This window comes from Saccopteryx bilineata, chromosome 3, assembly GCF_036850765.1.
Source record: "Saccopteryx bilineata isolate mSacBil1 chromosome 3, mSacBil1_pri_phased_curated, whole genome shotgun sequence".
Taxonomy (NCBI): Eukaryota; Metazoa; Chordata; class Mammalia; order Chiroptera; family Emballonuridae; genus Saccopteryx; species Saccopteryx bilineata.
This window is the reverse complement of record NC_089492.1, coordinates 183,323,652-183,340,172: the sequence shown is the minus strand read 5'-3', so window position 1 is coordinate 183,340,172 and position 16,521 is coordinate 183,323,652. Positions and strand designations below refer to the sequence as shown.

At 48.1% G+C, this 16,521-nt stretch overlaps 1 protein-coding gene across 6 annotated transcripts in view; it reads left to right on the top strand.

The window, feature by feature from the left end:
• The first annotated feature begins 4,758 nt into the window (after nucleotides 1-4,758).
• Nucleotides 4,759-16,521, top strand: part of SIRT5 (sirtuin 5) — a 36,607-nt gene continuing 24,844 nt past the window's right edge. The window contains exons 1-3 of one of the 6 annotated variants that reach the window (XR_010730392.1): nucleotides 4,782-4,843; nucleotides 6,398-8,821; nucleotides 9,747-12,539. The gene's annotated coding sequence lies outside the window, so the exon portion shown is untranslated. The other 5 variants (XM_066268362.1, XM_066268361.1, XM_066268360.1 and 2 more) reach the window with 5 other exon arrangements.

Genomic DNA, 16,521 nt, shown 5'->3' with positions numbered 1-16,521 from the left:
AGCAATCAATGAGCAACTAAGGTGTAGCAGAAATGTAAATTAAAACCACAGTGAAAAACCACCATACATGTATTAGGGTGCCTTTAAAAACAGTGACAGTGCCAAGTGCCGGAAAGGACATGGGGCAAATGGAACTCTCACATATTGCTGGAAGAAGTGCAAAATGTTCAGACATTTGAAAAATAATTCAGAGCTTTTTTAATAGGAAATTTTATTAATTACATTTCCAAGGAAACTTTTATCAGCATTGCTCACTGTTAACACCCAGGGAAAAGTGCCTCAGTTCGCTCAGTACTCAGTCTTCCCCCTAACTTGAACTCTCTGCTCTGTAGACCAGCACCTCTTGCATGCTTGAAATAAAGAGTGGTGTTTTATTTGCTTTCTGAATGAGAAATACAATTTCTAGTTTTGGTTCCAAGTGAAACACATCAGTTTTCCAGTGGGCAAGAACAAAGATGCTCTGATTTTCTTATATAACACCATGTTACACCTCCCTAGCTGTAGCAGCTATTTGTAATAACTTTGAACCTGCTGCTAAGTAAACAATGGCCAGACTTGATGGTTCAGAGAGATATTCTTAAAGTGCAGATTCTAATTGAGAGTTCCAGGTTGGGGCTTGAGATTCTACATTTCTAACAAATTTCCCGATGTACTGATGAGTTGGTCACACTTATTTTCTGGTAAAGGGAAAATTCAGAATCCAATTAATATTTACTTCATAACTTTCCAAGAGGATTACAAACATGTTTTTAATGTATTTATTTTTATTTTTTAAGAGAAAGACGAGAAAACAGTGAGACAGACTCCCACATGTGCCCCAACCAGGATCCACCCAGCAACCCCTCTCTGGGGCCAGTGCTCAAATCAACAGAGCCATCCTCAGCATCTGGGGCCCATGCTCAAACCAATCCAGCCACTGGCTGAGGGAGGGGAAGAGAGAGAGAAGGGGGAGAGAAAGACGGAGAGAAGCAGATGGTCACTTCTCCTGGGAATCAAACTTCTGACTGGGAATTGAACCCAGGACGTTTATATGCCAGGCCGATGCTCTATCCACTGAGCAAACCGGCCAGGGCCTAAATGTATTGATTTTTAGAAAGAGAGGAAAGGAGAGAGAAAGAAAAACATTAATTTATTGTTCCACTTATTTAAGCATTCATTGGTTGACTTTTATATGTGCCCTGACCAGGGATCAAACCTCTGCAACCTTAGTGCACTGGGATGATGAATTTCCAAGAAAATTAATGTACTATCCTTTTTCAAGGATGCTGATGAAACAGTACAAGGATGGGGGGGGTGTCAAAAATAATAACTCAGGCAATTTCTGGGTTGTGTTCATGTCTCTTGTAGTTTTGTGATCTTGATGTCTATTTTCTTGTTGTTCTCCCTTTGTTTACAGTAAAGCCTTAAAAAGTTTCACCTTTCTTTTAGTGTGCCAAAATCAATCAATCAATAAAAGACAGCAAGCACAGGGGTTTATGTCCATATTTATACTGTATTGGAGGCTTAAAGAAGACAGTCCACCCCTGAGGGGCAGCATGATAATCAGTAAAGTTAGTGACCCTGAGATGATATGAAGGTCAGGGGGAAGGGAGATTCTCTTTCCAGAGGTGTAGTATGTCTGAATTTCACTTAGGGAAGGAGGCAGTACTACCTTGCCAGGCTATGCACTGCTAACTCTTACTATAACCTACTTGGTTATCCCAGGAAAATCTCCATAAATAGTATGTTATTGATGCACTGTTTTTTATTTAATTTGTGTTTTGTACTCCTAAACACTCATAAATAATAAGAAAAAGAAAGTAATTTGCTTATTCATTTAAGTAAAGATAGCCAAGCCATTATCCTGAGCTCTAGGTTACTTTTCTTATGAGATTGTTCCTTCATTCATTTAATACATGTCAAATAAATTAATAAATCGATCATCTACTATCAGGCACTGTGAGAGACTGGAAATATCATGGTGAGAAATAGAAATAGAAGGGGTCATCTTCAGTGAGCTTATGGTGGAGGAGAGAAAATATAATAAATAAACAGAAATACATTTGAAATTTGAGTGGGATAACTGCTATGGTGCTTTAAGAGCCTGCATCAGGAACAAAGGACCTCATTTAATGGGAGTTGGGAGGCTGGGATCAGAGAAGGCTTTCTTGAGGAAGTGACAATTGAGCTGAGACTGGAAAGATGGGAGCAGTTATTATGGAGGGAATTGGAAAAGAACATTCCAGGGAGAAGGAACAGCTTTTGTTTTGGATGGACAAGGACATCAAAAAATTAAGCTGGACTTGCTTGAAAGATGGAAGGAATGTTGGCTGATGCTTCAGGAAGAGGATATAGCCTGACACTTGTGAGGAAGACTCAGCTCTTCCAAGCCTGGAAGAAAGGATAGGGTTGAAGGGTAATGTGGTGGGTAGCTGTGGGTGGTGGATCCCTGGACCTTGATGGAATACAATGTCTCAGAGGTGACCCAACTTGTAGGTGGTAACAGAGGCCTATATATTGGCCCTTCAGACCACGAGGTTGAAATGAGGGCACTGGATCTCCCTCTCTCCTTGCCCCCTAATGTCTGAATAAAGACAAGGATTAACACTTGATGGCAAATGCCATAAGCACAAAAATCAATGGAATAACAACACTTTTTTTTTTCCCAACGAGAGAAAGAGGGAGGAAAAGAGATGAGAAGCATCAACTCATAGTTGTGGCACCTTAGTTGTTCATTGATTGCTTTTCCTTCCCGCCTTGACTGGGCCCAGGGGGTGGAGCTTCAGCCAGCCAGTGACCTTTGGGCTCAATCCAGTGACTTTGGGGTCATGTCTATGACCCCACGCTCAAGCCAGTGACCCCGCACTCAAGCTGGATGCGCATGTGCTCAAGCCGACAACCTCAAAGTTTTGAACCTGCGCCCTCAGCATTCTAGGCCAACACTCTATCCACTGTGCCACCACCTGGTCAGGCTGGAAGAGCAATACTTTAATGAGAGGCAGTATATGTGGTGGCAGACCAGGTTCAAATCCCAGGCATACTACTTTCTTTTTATTTTAGAGAGAGAGAAGGAAACATCAATTTGTTGTTCCACTTTAGTATGCATTCATCAGCTGATTCTTGCATGTGCCCTGACTGGGGTGGAACCCCCAACCTTGCCCTATTCTATGTTCCAACCAACCCAACTATCCGCCAGGGCCCCAGTCCTACTATTCAACAGCTTTTATGTCTGGGGCAGTTATTTGACCTCCATGGACCTCCGTTTCCCCACCTGTAAAGTCAGGATAACAAAATCTGTTTTAACAAGTGGTGGGAAAAATTTAACTTGGTTAATAATATATGTGAAGTTCTTAGAAGTGTCTGACACACAGTAAGTTCCACATACATGTGAGGGGAAAACAGCCAGATGTTAAGTCCTCCAATAATCTTGGACTCCACAAACTGCCGAAGGGCAGTTACAGCCTACAGGAGCAAGAGAAGCTCCAAAGTGAGCTGAATTTCCAGTCAAACTGTGATGTGGTTGAAGTTGGTTGGGAAAACAAATGTTAATGTAACATTTTTTGCACCCAAGTTCTAAGGCCATTGCTCTTTCAGATCTATTGGTATGCCCAAAAGCCATTACAGTTTAGGATACTTAATAATGGAGGAAAGGCTGAATTGAAAAAAACAAACACCCATTTTAAGGGAAATCAGTTGCGTGCAGCCACATGGGTCACTGTTAGGTTCGGGGAGGTGTGCTGTGGCTGCCAGAGTTTAACTCTTGAAGGAGCAGGAACAGGAAAGGGCTGATAGGGTCCCTGTGAGGCTGAGAACAAAGAGATCAGCACAAAGCTGAGCAAACATCCTGCATTCTATTGGTTAGAGACCCTTATCAGAAGTTTATGTTTGAAATTCTACACTGAGCTAAATCCTTCCCCTGTTGCTATGCTGTGCGTGACCTGCCTAGCAAATAGCTAACTGCCACATCTGCTTCTGTATAATGCTTGCTCACTTAGGATATATAAGGCCCTAGTTGTAAACGCCAGGTGCGACTGTTTGCAGCCCCTTGAGGGTATGTTGTCTCCGGACACCTTGAGAGTTCATCCCTGTGTAGGTTAAACTTGGCCAATAAAGTAAGATCTAACCCTTGAAAGTCTCTGACGTTTATTCACACGTGTGGTGGATGAAACATTTGGTGCGTTGGCCGGGAAACTTCCCCCGGTTCGGAGACCGGATAGGCAGCTTGGGCTGAGTAAGTATTTACTGAGGATCCTCTTTGGTTTGGTTTTTGGGCTCCGGAGCAAACAACCCTGAGGTAGTAGGTGGGATGCTGCCGGTAACCTACCCAGGACTTTCAGAGGCGGGACGCTGCTCTCTGAAATTTGGTTTCGCTAACATTAAAAGTGACCGGTCACGTTAGGGTTCTTATTTGTCTGTTCCGCGCTTTGATTTCAGTTTATATGCTAATTTCGTGTGTGTGAAAGACCATGTTGTCTGCTGCCCTGTTGGTCTGTGTTGTCTGTTTTCTCCCACCTCTCTACCAGGTGTCCGAATAGTACTTGATAGGGAAGGCGGTGGACTCCTTCCTTCCACCCATCCGGCAGGGATAGGGAAACTTGGCTTGGTGCCCTCGGTCTGCTGTCCTCCACTTTCCCCCATCAGTGGATCTAGCGAGGCCCCTTGGGAGCCTTAAAAGGAGCCACAGGCGGCAGATTTTCGCTGCAGCCTGGAAGGAGTGAGGCCTGAGGGGACTACCCGCCCCAGCGTGCAGCGCGCGTGGCTCCCGGGATGCTCCGCGGCTGTGTTCCCGCCGGGCGCGGGCGGTCGCCGCTCGCCGGGACACCGCTTCGGAGCTGCGCTCGGGCTCGGGGCCTCCCCCGCCACGGTGCGTCTCCCCGCTGCAGCCTCCAGGCTCACTGGGTGGCCTCCGGGCTCGCGGGGCGGCGGGGGCTGGGCGCCGAGGTGGGCAGGGCCTCTGCGGCCCCTGGCGTCTTCTTTTCCCTGCGGTCCGCCCACTTTTTAAATCGCCAGGCGGCAGTGTGCTGTCTCCCGGCGCCCGGGTTCCATCCGCCCTCCGGCTCTGAGAATCCGGTTGAGTTCTGGCGGCGTCTGCCCCCCCCCCCCCCGACGTGTTTGGCCGGGAGACCACCTTTAAAATCCCCCCACACACACGCTTTTTTTTCCCCAAATCGCGTAGGCAGGAGGTTTACGCATTGAACAGCGGGAGGTGCCGCCATTTTGCCTCTCTGAGAAGTGCTGCGGGCACCAGATATTCCACCAGGGCACCTCCCCGCCTTGTTTATGTGCCCTTCTCCACCAGTGACTTATATAATTAGAAACATCAGAATCCTCCGTTCTCTGAGAAACCCCAAGGGCTAATCTCCCTCCTCGAAATCATATTCAGAACTCATCAGCCCACCTGGGATGACTGTCAACAGATTCTGCAAACTCTCTTCACTTCTGAAGAGAGAGATAGGATAATGCGGGAGGCCACAAAGGCGGTCCTGGGGGAGGAGGGAGAGACTATGGCCGGGAGGAGGGAAATAGAAGACATACTCCCTTCTCAGCCCCCAGCCTGGGACCCTAATACTACCGGGGGAAGGGACGCGCTCCTCCAGTATTGCAAGGCTCTGCTGAGGGGGTTCAAGGCAGCTGCGAGAAAGCCTACCAACTTCAGTAAGGTTAGTGAAGTCATCCAGGGAAGAGAAGAATTTCCAGCAGCCTTTCTAGAAAGACTCGTGGAGGCCCTCTAGATCCTGAGGCAGAAGAAAACAGAAGACTAGTAAATATAGCCTTTGTGACTCAGGCCGCTTCAGATGTTAGAAAAAAGTTCAGAAGATAGAGGGATTTGAAGGAGAAAATAGAAGCAAGCTATTAGCGATAGCCCAGAAGGTGTATGTCAATAGGGATGATCCGGAGGTTGGCAGGGCAAAGGAAGTTGCCAAAACCCTGATTGCTGCCCAGAAACCTCCTCCCAAAGGGAAAGGGGGACAGCAAAAGGGCCAGGGACGACAAATAGCCAAAGATCAATGTGCCTATTATAAGGAGAAAGGGCACTGGAAAAGAGTGTCCAAGGTTGAAGGCTGACAGCCAAGGGCCAAGACAGGGCCCAGAGGTCTTGCTCCAAACCTTAGACTGACAGGGCCAGGGCTCCATTCCCGTTGGCTCCCAGGAGCCCATGGTCACCTTAACAGTCGAAGGAAAGCCAATAGACTTCCTAGTCGACATGGGAGCTACCTACTCAGTCCTAAAGCAACCACAAGGGCAAATTCAGAAGGCAACTACCAAAATAGTAGGGGCAACGGGCAAAGCAAAAGCCTATCCATGGGCTACCGCAAGAATTACTAACTTAGGCTGAGGCACCATTACCCACTCCTTCCTAGTCATTCCAGACTGCCCTTACCCACTACTTGGAAGCGACTTATTGCACAAACTTCAGGCCACCGTTACCTTCCGACGGGAGGAGAGCCCTACGAGGGACAAGGAGGCAGAGGTCAGCTTGGAGATAACTGTCCCACTGTCTGAAGAATACTTACTTGCCACTATCCAAGGAGGTAAGGAGGAAGGAGCAGGAATTTCGGATGCCCTGCGTGCCAGGGTACCTGAAGTTTGGGCAGAGACCAACCCACCAGGTTTGGCCACCCACCAACTGCCTGTCCTAGTGCAGCTGCTGAGCACTGCTAGCCCAGTTAGGATCAAGGATCAGGCAATACCCGGTCCCAGCCCGAGCCAGACGGGGCATTGCACGGCACTTGCAGCGCCTGCTGAAGGCAGGCATACTCTGAGAATGCCAATCAGCCTGGAACACCCCGTTACTCCCCGTCCAAAAGCCGGGGACCCATGACTACCACCCGGTGCAGGACTTGTGGGAGGTGAATGCACAGGTAGAGACTATTCATCCCACGGTACCCAACCTGTATACCTTACTGAGCTCATTGCCCCCAACCCATACCTATTATTCGGTCCTGGATTTGAAGGATGCCTTCTTTTATATTCCCCTGGCGCCTCAGAACCAAGAGATCTTTGCCTTTGAATGGAATGACCCAGAACATGGACTGGTGGGGCAGTTCACTTGGACCAGACTACCACAAAGGTTTAAGAATTCCCCCACCATTTTTAATGAGGCCCTCAGCAAAGATCTGCAGGCTTTCTGCTCCTCTCATCCATCGATCGTACTGCTCCAGTATGTGGATGACATCCTCATAGCTGCCAACGACAAAGGAGAGTGTGAGGAAGCTACCTCGGACCTGCTACAAGATCTTGGATGAATGGGGTATCGAGTCTCCGCCAAGAAGGCCCAGATTGTGATGCAAACTGTAAGTTATTTGGGGTATAACTTGCAGGGAGGGCAAAGGACATTGTCCAGCCAGCGAATCCAGACGGTCTTGCAGATCCCCGAGCCTACCAGCAAGAGACAGGTACGAGAATTCCTGGGTGCAGTAGGATACTGCCAACTGTGGATATTGGGCTTTGCAGAACTAGCTAGACCCCTACACGAACTAACCAGGGGAAAGGAAGAGCAATTCATATGGACAGATAAGGAAAAGCAAGCGTTCCAAGCGCTTAAGGAGGCCCTAGTGACTGCCCCAGCTTTGGCCCTGCCGGATATGGCCAAACCCTTTCAGCTATTTATAGCAGGAAAGGGAGGGGTAGCTCTAGGGGTACTGAGTCAGGAGCTCGGGCCGTGGAAGAGGCCCGTCACCTATCTGTCCAAGAAACTTGACCCTGTAGCCTTGGGATGGCCAGCATGTCTGAGGGCACTTGCTGCCACCTCAATACTAGTCAAGGAGGCTAGTAAGTTAACTTTGGGACAGGACTTCCAAGTAATTGGGGAACATTACGTAGAGCAAGTGCTACGAGCACCTCCTGATACGTGGCTATCCAATGCAAGGCTGACACAATATCAGGCTCAGTTGTTGAACCTTCCGTCTGTTCAGTTACTCAAAACAACCGCCCTGAACCCAGCGACCCTGTTGCCAATACCGGAGTCCACAGTGGATCACAGTTGCAAGCAAATCCTTGACAAGGTGACTGGCTCCCACCCGGACTTAAGGGATCAGGCCTATGAAAAGGCAGACTTGACTCTCTTTACTGATGAGAGTAGTTTTGTCAAGGATGGACAACGGTATGCAGGGGCAGCAGTGACCATGGGAGATAAGGTCCTATGGCAGAAAGCCTTGCCCGCAGGGACATCTGCACAGAGGGCAGAGCTAATAGGACTAACCATTGCCTTACAGATAGTGGAGGGAAAAGTTGCCAACATCTATACTGACAGCCGTTATGCATTTGCCACCGCCCATGTTCACGGAATCATATATAAGGAGAGAGGCCTCCTGACAGCAGGGGGGAAGGACATTAAGAATCGCAGTGATGGCCCTGGCCGGTTGGCTCAGCGGTAGAGCGTCGGCCTGGCGTGCGGGGGACCCGGGTTCGATTCCCGGCCAGGGCACATAGGAGAAGCGCCCATTTGCTTCTCCACCCCCCACCCCCTCCTTCCTCTCTGTCTCTCTCTTCCCCTCCCGCAGCCAAGGCTCCATTGGAGCAAAGATGGCCCGGGCGCTGGGGATGGCTCCTTGGCCTCTGCCCCAGGCGCTAGACTGGCTCTGGTCTCGGCAGAGCGACGCCCCGGAGGGGCAGAGCCTCGCCCCTGGTGGACGTGCTGGGTGGATCCCGGTCGGGCGCATGCGGGAGTCTGTCTGACTGTCTCTCCCTGTTTCCAGCTTCAGAAAAATACAAAAAAAAAAAAAAAAAAAAAAAAATCGCAGTGAAATTCTTGCCCTCCTAGACGCCATTTGGCTACCTACCAAAGTTGCCATCATCCACTGCAAAGGACACCAGAAGGGGAATTCTCGTATTATAAAAGGTAACAACCTAGCAGACTCAGCTGCAAGAGAAGCAGTCACTGGACCACAGGAAAGCCTTCTGCCATTGCTGCCTAAGCCAACGCTACCTCTGGATCCTACATATTCCCTAGAAGAGCCGGAAGGGATACAATTAAAGGGGAAGAAAAATCAGCAGGGATGGATAGAGCTTCTTGATTCCCAGCTCTATTTACCCCAGGGAATAGTAAGGGAAATAGTAAGAGATATTCATACTAGCACTCACCTAGGGCAGAATAAGCTAGAACAACTTGTCAAGAAATATTATTCTAGGCCCAACATCAGGGATATTGTCCGCTCCGTTGTCTCTAGATGCAGCATCTGTGCCAGGGTAAATGCACAGAATAAGAAGTTGCCTTCCTTTGTGAGGTATCGGGGGAAAGCTCCTAGAGAGTTATAGGAAGTAGATTTCACAGAGATGACCCCTGGGAAATCAGGTTATAAGTATCTATTAGTATTAGTAGACTCTTTCTCAGGATAGGTAGAAGCATTCCCCATGCGAGGAGAGGCTGCTTCCACAGTTTGCAAAGTCTTATTAAGGGAGATCATACCTAGATATGGCATTCCCCTAGCCCTAGGATCAGACAATGGACCTGCATTCATCTCTAGGATATCTCAAGAACTAGCTACTAAGATAGGTATCAATTGGAAATTGCATTGCATTTATAGGCCCCAAAGTTCAGGACAGGTAGAAAGAATGAACAGGACTCTAAAGGAGACTATAATTAAACTGAAGGAGGAGACCAGCGAAAATTGGGTTGAGCTACTCCCTTTCGCCCTCTTTAGAACTAGATGTACCCCTTATCTTAAGAAGTGGGCCCCTTATGAAATCCTGTTTGGACAGCCCATACCCCTTGTGCCTCGATTAACCAGAGAGGAATTAGAAGTTTCTAACCATAATTTCTCAAGTCCTTGCAGGCTCTGCAGCACATCAGGAGTGAAGTGCAAACCTTCCAGAGATCAGCCAGCTCCGAAGGAGAACACAATCCCAGACTGCCGGAGTCACCAGAGCCTGGGCAGTGGGTATGGATTCTCAACCACAGACGGGGCAACCTTGAGCTGCGATGGAATGGACCATTCCAGGTACTCTTGAGCACACCTACAGTTGTTAAAGTAGCTGAAAAGCCTTGCTGGATCCACCTCTCCCATGTGAAGCCGGCCCAACCACCCGACGAAGGATCTCGGAGATGGCAAGTCAAGCGGACCCCTGGAGAGCCTCTAAAGCTCACCTTCTCCTCCACTTAGGACTGATAACTTTTTATTGTCTACCCAGCAAGGGACTGGAGTTGCAGGAATGGGTTTTAATCAGGACAGCAGATGGCACAGTTATAGCACAGAATAACACCTGGAATAGTAGCAACCCCATAACCCTCCAAGCTGACTTATCAAAGTTTTTTGAAGAAAAATTCTGTGATTCACCAGCAGCTTGGAGACATTCTGATTCAGCCAGGAGCCCGCTCTTAGATGACTGGCCTAGCTCCCACTATAGTGACCCTTATGAGGGACCGGAACCAGGATCAGATAAAGGATTGTTTCTCTGAAGGATCTCTCATTTTGGCAGAGTTCCATGGGAAAGGGACCTGCTACCTTCTGGCAAATTTCACCTTAAGTAACTCCAATTATAGTGACTATTGTCTTAACCAAGAAACCCTACCTGCCACTCTAGAGGGCCCAAATGTAACAAAGGCTCCTGAAGGACTATGGTTTGTGTGCACTCAAGGTATCTTCAAGTATATAGTCCCCACTCATCCTGAGCTTTGTGTAAGTGCTTATATTATTCCACAGGTATATCTGTATGGGGAAGACCTCGAATTCCTTGTAGCTCCCCCTAGGTGGGCAAAACGAGCTCCTCTCATCCCTATCATAGCTACCATAGGAATTGTAGGGTCAGCCGCGGTAGGGACAGCATCCCTCATTCAGGGAGAACTCACCCTCAGACAGTTATCCAAGACCTTCTCTAAAGATATTGCACTTCTCCAGGAACAGGTAATATACCTTGAGAAGCAAATAGACTCCCTTGCTGAGGTATCCCTTCAGAATAGGAGAGGGCTAGACCTCCTCCTCCTTAAGCAGGGAGGAGTGTGTGCTGCTTTAAGAGAAGAATGTTGTTTTTACGCCAACCACTCTGGAATAATTAGAGAGAATATCAAGACACTTACAAACAGATTAAGGAACAGGGACCTAGAAGAAGAAAACCCTAGCTCAGGGGTCCCCAAACTACGGCCCGCGGGCCGCATGCAGCGCTCTGAGGCCATTTATCCAGCCCCCGCCGCACACCCGGAAGGGGCACCTCTCATTGGTGGTCAGTGAGAGGAGCATAGTTCCCATTGAAATACTGGTCAGTTTGTTGATTTAAATTTACTTGTTCTCTATTTTAAATATTGTATTCGTTCCCATTTTGTTTTTTTACTTTCAAATAAGATATGTATAGTGTGCACAGGGATTTGTTCATAGTTTTTTTATAGTCCGGCCCTCCAACGATCTGAGGGACAGTGAACTGGCCCCCTGTGTAAAAAGTTTGGGGACCCCTGCCCTAGCTGGTATGCCTCCATGTTTAAGACCTCTCCTTGGTTAACTACCCTCATATCCACAGTTGCCGGACCCCTCCTATTATTCTTATTAGCTCTTGCCTTTGGACCAATAATCCTTAACAAGCTCCTTGCCTTCGTTAAAGAAAGAATAGATGTAGTGAAGTTAATGGTTCTGTCCCAACCTTATACCATTCTTCCCACTGATGAAGAATCAAGGGTTTGATTTATGCCCCAAAGAGATGGGGGAATGTTAGGTTCGGGGAGATGGGCTGTGGCTGCCACAGTCTAACTCTTGAAGGAGCAGGAACAAGGAAGTGCTGATAGAGTCCCTGTGAGGCAGAGAACAAAGAGATCAGCACAAAGCTGAGCAAACATCCTGCATTCTATTGGTTAGAGACCCTTATCAGAAGTTTATGTTTGAAATTCTACACTGAGCTAAACCCTTCCCCTGTTGCTATGCTGTGCATGACCTGCCTAGCGAATAGCTAACTGCCACATCTGCTTCTGTATAATGCTTGCTCACTTAGGATATATAAGGACCTAGTTGTAAGCGCCAGGCTCGACTCTTGTTTGCAGCCCCTTGAGGGTATGTTGTCTCCGGACACCTTGAGAGTTCGTCCCTGCGTAGGTTAAACTTGGCCAATAAAGTAAGATCTAACCCTTGAAAGTCTCATACGTTTAGTCACACACGTGGTGGATAAAACAGCCTAAAGGCCCCCGAACTGTTTCTTTCCGACACCTGGTAAAGATCTTGGCACCAGCACTCAAGTTTGGTGTGCTGGCCTGGGAACCCAATGAATCATCATTGGAAAACTGATGTTTCACAGAAAGCCGCAACATGTGAAATGTTCTGTCCTGATTTGTGTGGTCCAGCTACAGGCTCCAGAGGAAAAGTGGGCAGTAATTCAGGACATATCTGGAAAGCTAACAAAGACCAGGCACGGCGCTGCCCCTCCCCCGCTCCGCCCGGCCGCAAACAGCGACAAGCAAAGAAACAAACAATGATGAGCAAGGCTGGGGAGGGGACGGCAACTGGACGGCCCACCGCTCTGGCCAGCCAGGGATGGTCTCCAGCAGGGGCCGCTGCAACCCGGGGAGCAGGATTGCTCCGCCCAGCCCCGCTGCCAACTCTTCTAGCTCGCGCCTGGGGCGCCGCCACCGTCGCCGCCTCCTGCAGGTTAGTCTCCGCCCGTGCTGGGGTCCCGGTCGCCTTCCTCAGCTCCAGCCAGGGTCACGGCGGACCACGCGCTCCCACGGGGCTGAGCGCAACGCCCGTGCGGACCTGGATGGGCGCGGAGCGCGCATGCGCTTCCCGGCCTCTGCCTCCGCGTTCCGGGACTCAGAAGACGGTGGCGGAAAGAGTAGGGGCAGGCAGGCGGTGGAGGGCGGGGAGCCGGCCATGCCCTTGCGGGAGGACCGTTAGGCTCCTCTGGTCGGCAGCAGCACGTGCGGAGGCCCGGTGTCTTCTGGCCCAGCACCGGGCCACTGGGGCCTGAGAATGGAGGGAGGGGCGGGAAACAAGTTTGGAGAGTAGCAGGGCTGGAGCTGGTGGGCTTGGCGGGCCGCTGTGATGGGGGTCCCCGGGAGGGCTCCGAGCAGAGCATCCCCTTTGAGTAGTCGCCCGTCACTGCAGCGTGTTGGGTGGCAGATGATGGTGGCCTTGTGCAGGCTGGTGGATGTGGACATAGGAGGAGGGTTTGGATTCTGGGTGTAGTTTAAAGGTGCAGCTGGCAGGACTGTAACCAGCGTGGCTGTGGGGTGTGGGTTGTGAGATGTGAGGGAAAGGGGAAGCCAGGGCCAAGGAGGGTGATGCCCTAGGCCAGGGGTCTGCAAACTTTTTACACAGGGGGCCAGTTCACTGTCCCTCAGACCGTTAGAGGGCTGGACTATAAAAAAAAACTATGGATAAATCCCTATGCACACTGCATATATCTTATTTTAAAGTAAAAAAACAAAATGAGGACAAATACTATATTTAAAATAAAGAACAAGTACATTTAAATCAACAAACTGACCAGTATTTTTTTTTTCCTGAGGTTGGTAACGGGGAGGCAGTCAGACAGACTCCCACATGTGCCCCACCGGGATCCACCCGGCATTGCTCTGCCACAACCAGAGCCATTCTAGCGCTTGAGGCAGAGGCCACAGAGCCATCCTCAGCGCCTGGGCCAACTTTGCTCCAATGGAGCCTCGGCTGCGGGAGGGGAAGAGAGAGACAGAGAGGAAGGAGAGGGGGAGGGGTGGAGAAGCAGATGGGCGCTTCTCCTATGTGCCCTGGCCGGGAATTGAACCCGGGACTCCGGCACGCCAATCGACACTCTACCACTGAGCCAACCGGCCAGGGCTCAATGGGAACTATTCTCTCACTGACCAATGAAAGAGGTGCCCCTTCTGGAAGTGCATGCGGCTGGCGGGGCTGTAGTTTGGGGACTCCTGCCCTAGGCTTTGTGGGTTGAAGGTATAGGGAAAGTTCCGGAGCTCAGGCTTGGCAGTGTGTGGGAGCTATCTTTCTGACGGTGGAGGGGAAACGTTGTCTGGAGCCCTGGGAGAATGGGGTGTCAGAGAGCTAGGTGGACAACCAGGCTAGGGTGTCCCCCGGAAGCCAGGAGAAGCAAGTGTTTTCTCGGAGAGGAGAGGTAATCAAATGGGTCCGAGGCTGGACTTAGTCAAGGTTTAGCAAGGCGGGTGTCGCTGGTGACCTTGACAAGAGCAAGTGGTAGAGAAGGGAGGGGAGTCTACCAGTGTTGATAGCAGGACTGGTGCCTTGTATTAATTCAGCTTGTAGGTGTTCCAAAAGCATTTATTGAACGCCTATGTAAGTTTTTGGAGTTCCTTTGCAATATACTAATCGTGTACTTAATTTTTTTTGTAAAAAATTTTCCTCGAGTCCTGATACAACCTTTGATTTATTATATTTTTTTCAGAATTAGTAGGTTCTCCTTTTTTCACTGGGGTCATACAGACATTTTATTTTATTTTTTCTAATTCTGCAGGTGAGTTTCAGGTTACACAAGAAAACCTGGTTAAACAGGGAACGCCATTCACTCAGAGTAATGGCAGTGTCTGGGAACCTATTCCGCCCCCCCCCCCCCCCAAGCTCCTAATGAGTGGTTTGATGAATGAATTTATTTCCTCCCCTGAGGCTTGTCTTCCCACCCTGAAGATAAAAAGGCAGAATAATTGGTGCTTTCACCCAGGGCAGTTGTCTTCCCTGGGGGTTTCTGGACTGGGAAAACCTGAGTTCTCCATTGCCCTGTGAACTTGCTTTTATACTTGAACAGGGTAGTAAGCTTGTGGAAGGTAGAACCTCTATCCACTCTGACTTCCCCAGGAAAGCAGATCTATGTTGGCACAGACAATGCTTCCAATAAATACTTTGTGATAGCATCTTTAAAATAGTCCTATGTCTGAGCATTTTCGATCTTGGAAATAATTTTAAGGTAGTGCTGACCAAAAATGTGAACATTTTGTTTTTATTCTCTACTTTGTTTTCACATTTACTGAGAGACTTGCAGAGCATCTTGTAAATTAATGAAATTAGCAAAAACAATTCACACATTCACTAAAGAAAAAAGAAGTGAATGGATTTTGTATCCAAGGAGACTAAAATTTTCTCACTGACTTATTATATCACCTAGACATGGAAAATTTAGATTCCACTAATAAAGTAGTACAGTATTATAAAATATTTGAAATTTTAAAAATACACATTTAGAAAGAGCATTTTTAAAAAATTATTGATTTGAGAGAGAAAGGAAGTGAGAAAAACATTGATTTGTTATTCCACTCATTTATGCATTCATTGTTTGGTTCTTGTATGTGCCCTGACTGGGGATCAAACCCATAACTTTGCTATATCAGGACAATGCTCTAACCAACTGAGCTACCTGGCCAGGGTCATGAACAGGTTTTTGAGCTTCATCTTCCAGACATTTATTTTTAACCTCTAAGACTATCTTCTGCTCTGCTGATACCAACACTCACTTCTGAAGCCAGCAAGCTGTCTGCTTATAAATACTGAATCAAGCTGACCTGTGGTGGCGCAGTGGGAAAAGCGATAACATGGAATGCTGAGGTTGCCGGTTCAAAACCCCGGGCTTGCCTGGTCAAGAAACAACTACAATTTGATGCTTTCTATTCCTCCCCCCACCATTTTCTCTCATTCTCTCTCCCTCCTCTCTCTAAAATCAATAAATAAAATCTTTATAAGTAAATAAATAGATAAATAAATAAATATTGAATCAACAAATCACATTTAATAGACTTTGTTCATTTGGGTTTTTAAAAAAATTGTAGTAAAGTGCACAAAATTTACCACCTTAACCATTTTTAAGTGTCTAGTTCAACAATGTTAAGTACATTCGTGGTGTGCAGCCCATCTCCAGAACTCTTTATCTTGTGTGACTGAACCCTCTACCCATTTTTTTTTTTTTTTTTTTTGTATTTCTCTGAAGCTGGAAACGGGGAGAGACAGTCAGACTCCCGCATGCGCCTGACCGGGATCCACCCGGCACACCCACCAGGGGGCGACGCTCTGCCCACCAGGGGGCGATGCTCTGCCCCTCCGGGGCGTCGCTCTGTCGCGACCAGAGCCACTCTAGCACCTGGGGCAGAGGCCGAGGAGCCATCCCCAGCGCCCGGGCCATCTTTGCTCCAATGGAGCCTCGGCTGCGGGAGGGGAAGAGAGAGACAGAGAGGAAGGAGAGGGGGAGGGGTGGAGAAGCAGATGGGCGCTTCTCCTGTGTGCCCTGGCCGGGAATCGAACCCGGGACTTCTGCACACCAGGCTGACACTCTACCACTGAGCCAACAGGCCAGGCCCCCATACCCATTTTTTAATTTTAAAACTTTTATATTTAAAACTTTTAATTTTAAAACTTTTTTTTTTTTTTTTATAGCTTACCTACAGTAAAATTAACCCGTTTTTAGTGTTGAGTTCTGTCTGATAGACACAATCATGTAACTACCACCATAATCAGTGGTGGGATTCAAAAAATTTAACAACTAGTTCCCAGCCCTAACAACTGTTTTAAGTATAAAAAAAATATACCAAAGGTAGTTTATTATTTCATGCATTTAATATTTAAATAAGAACAGTAAAAGAGGTACACAAAACTAGATTATGTTATAAGAAGGTGTTTTAAAATAGTAATA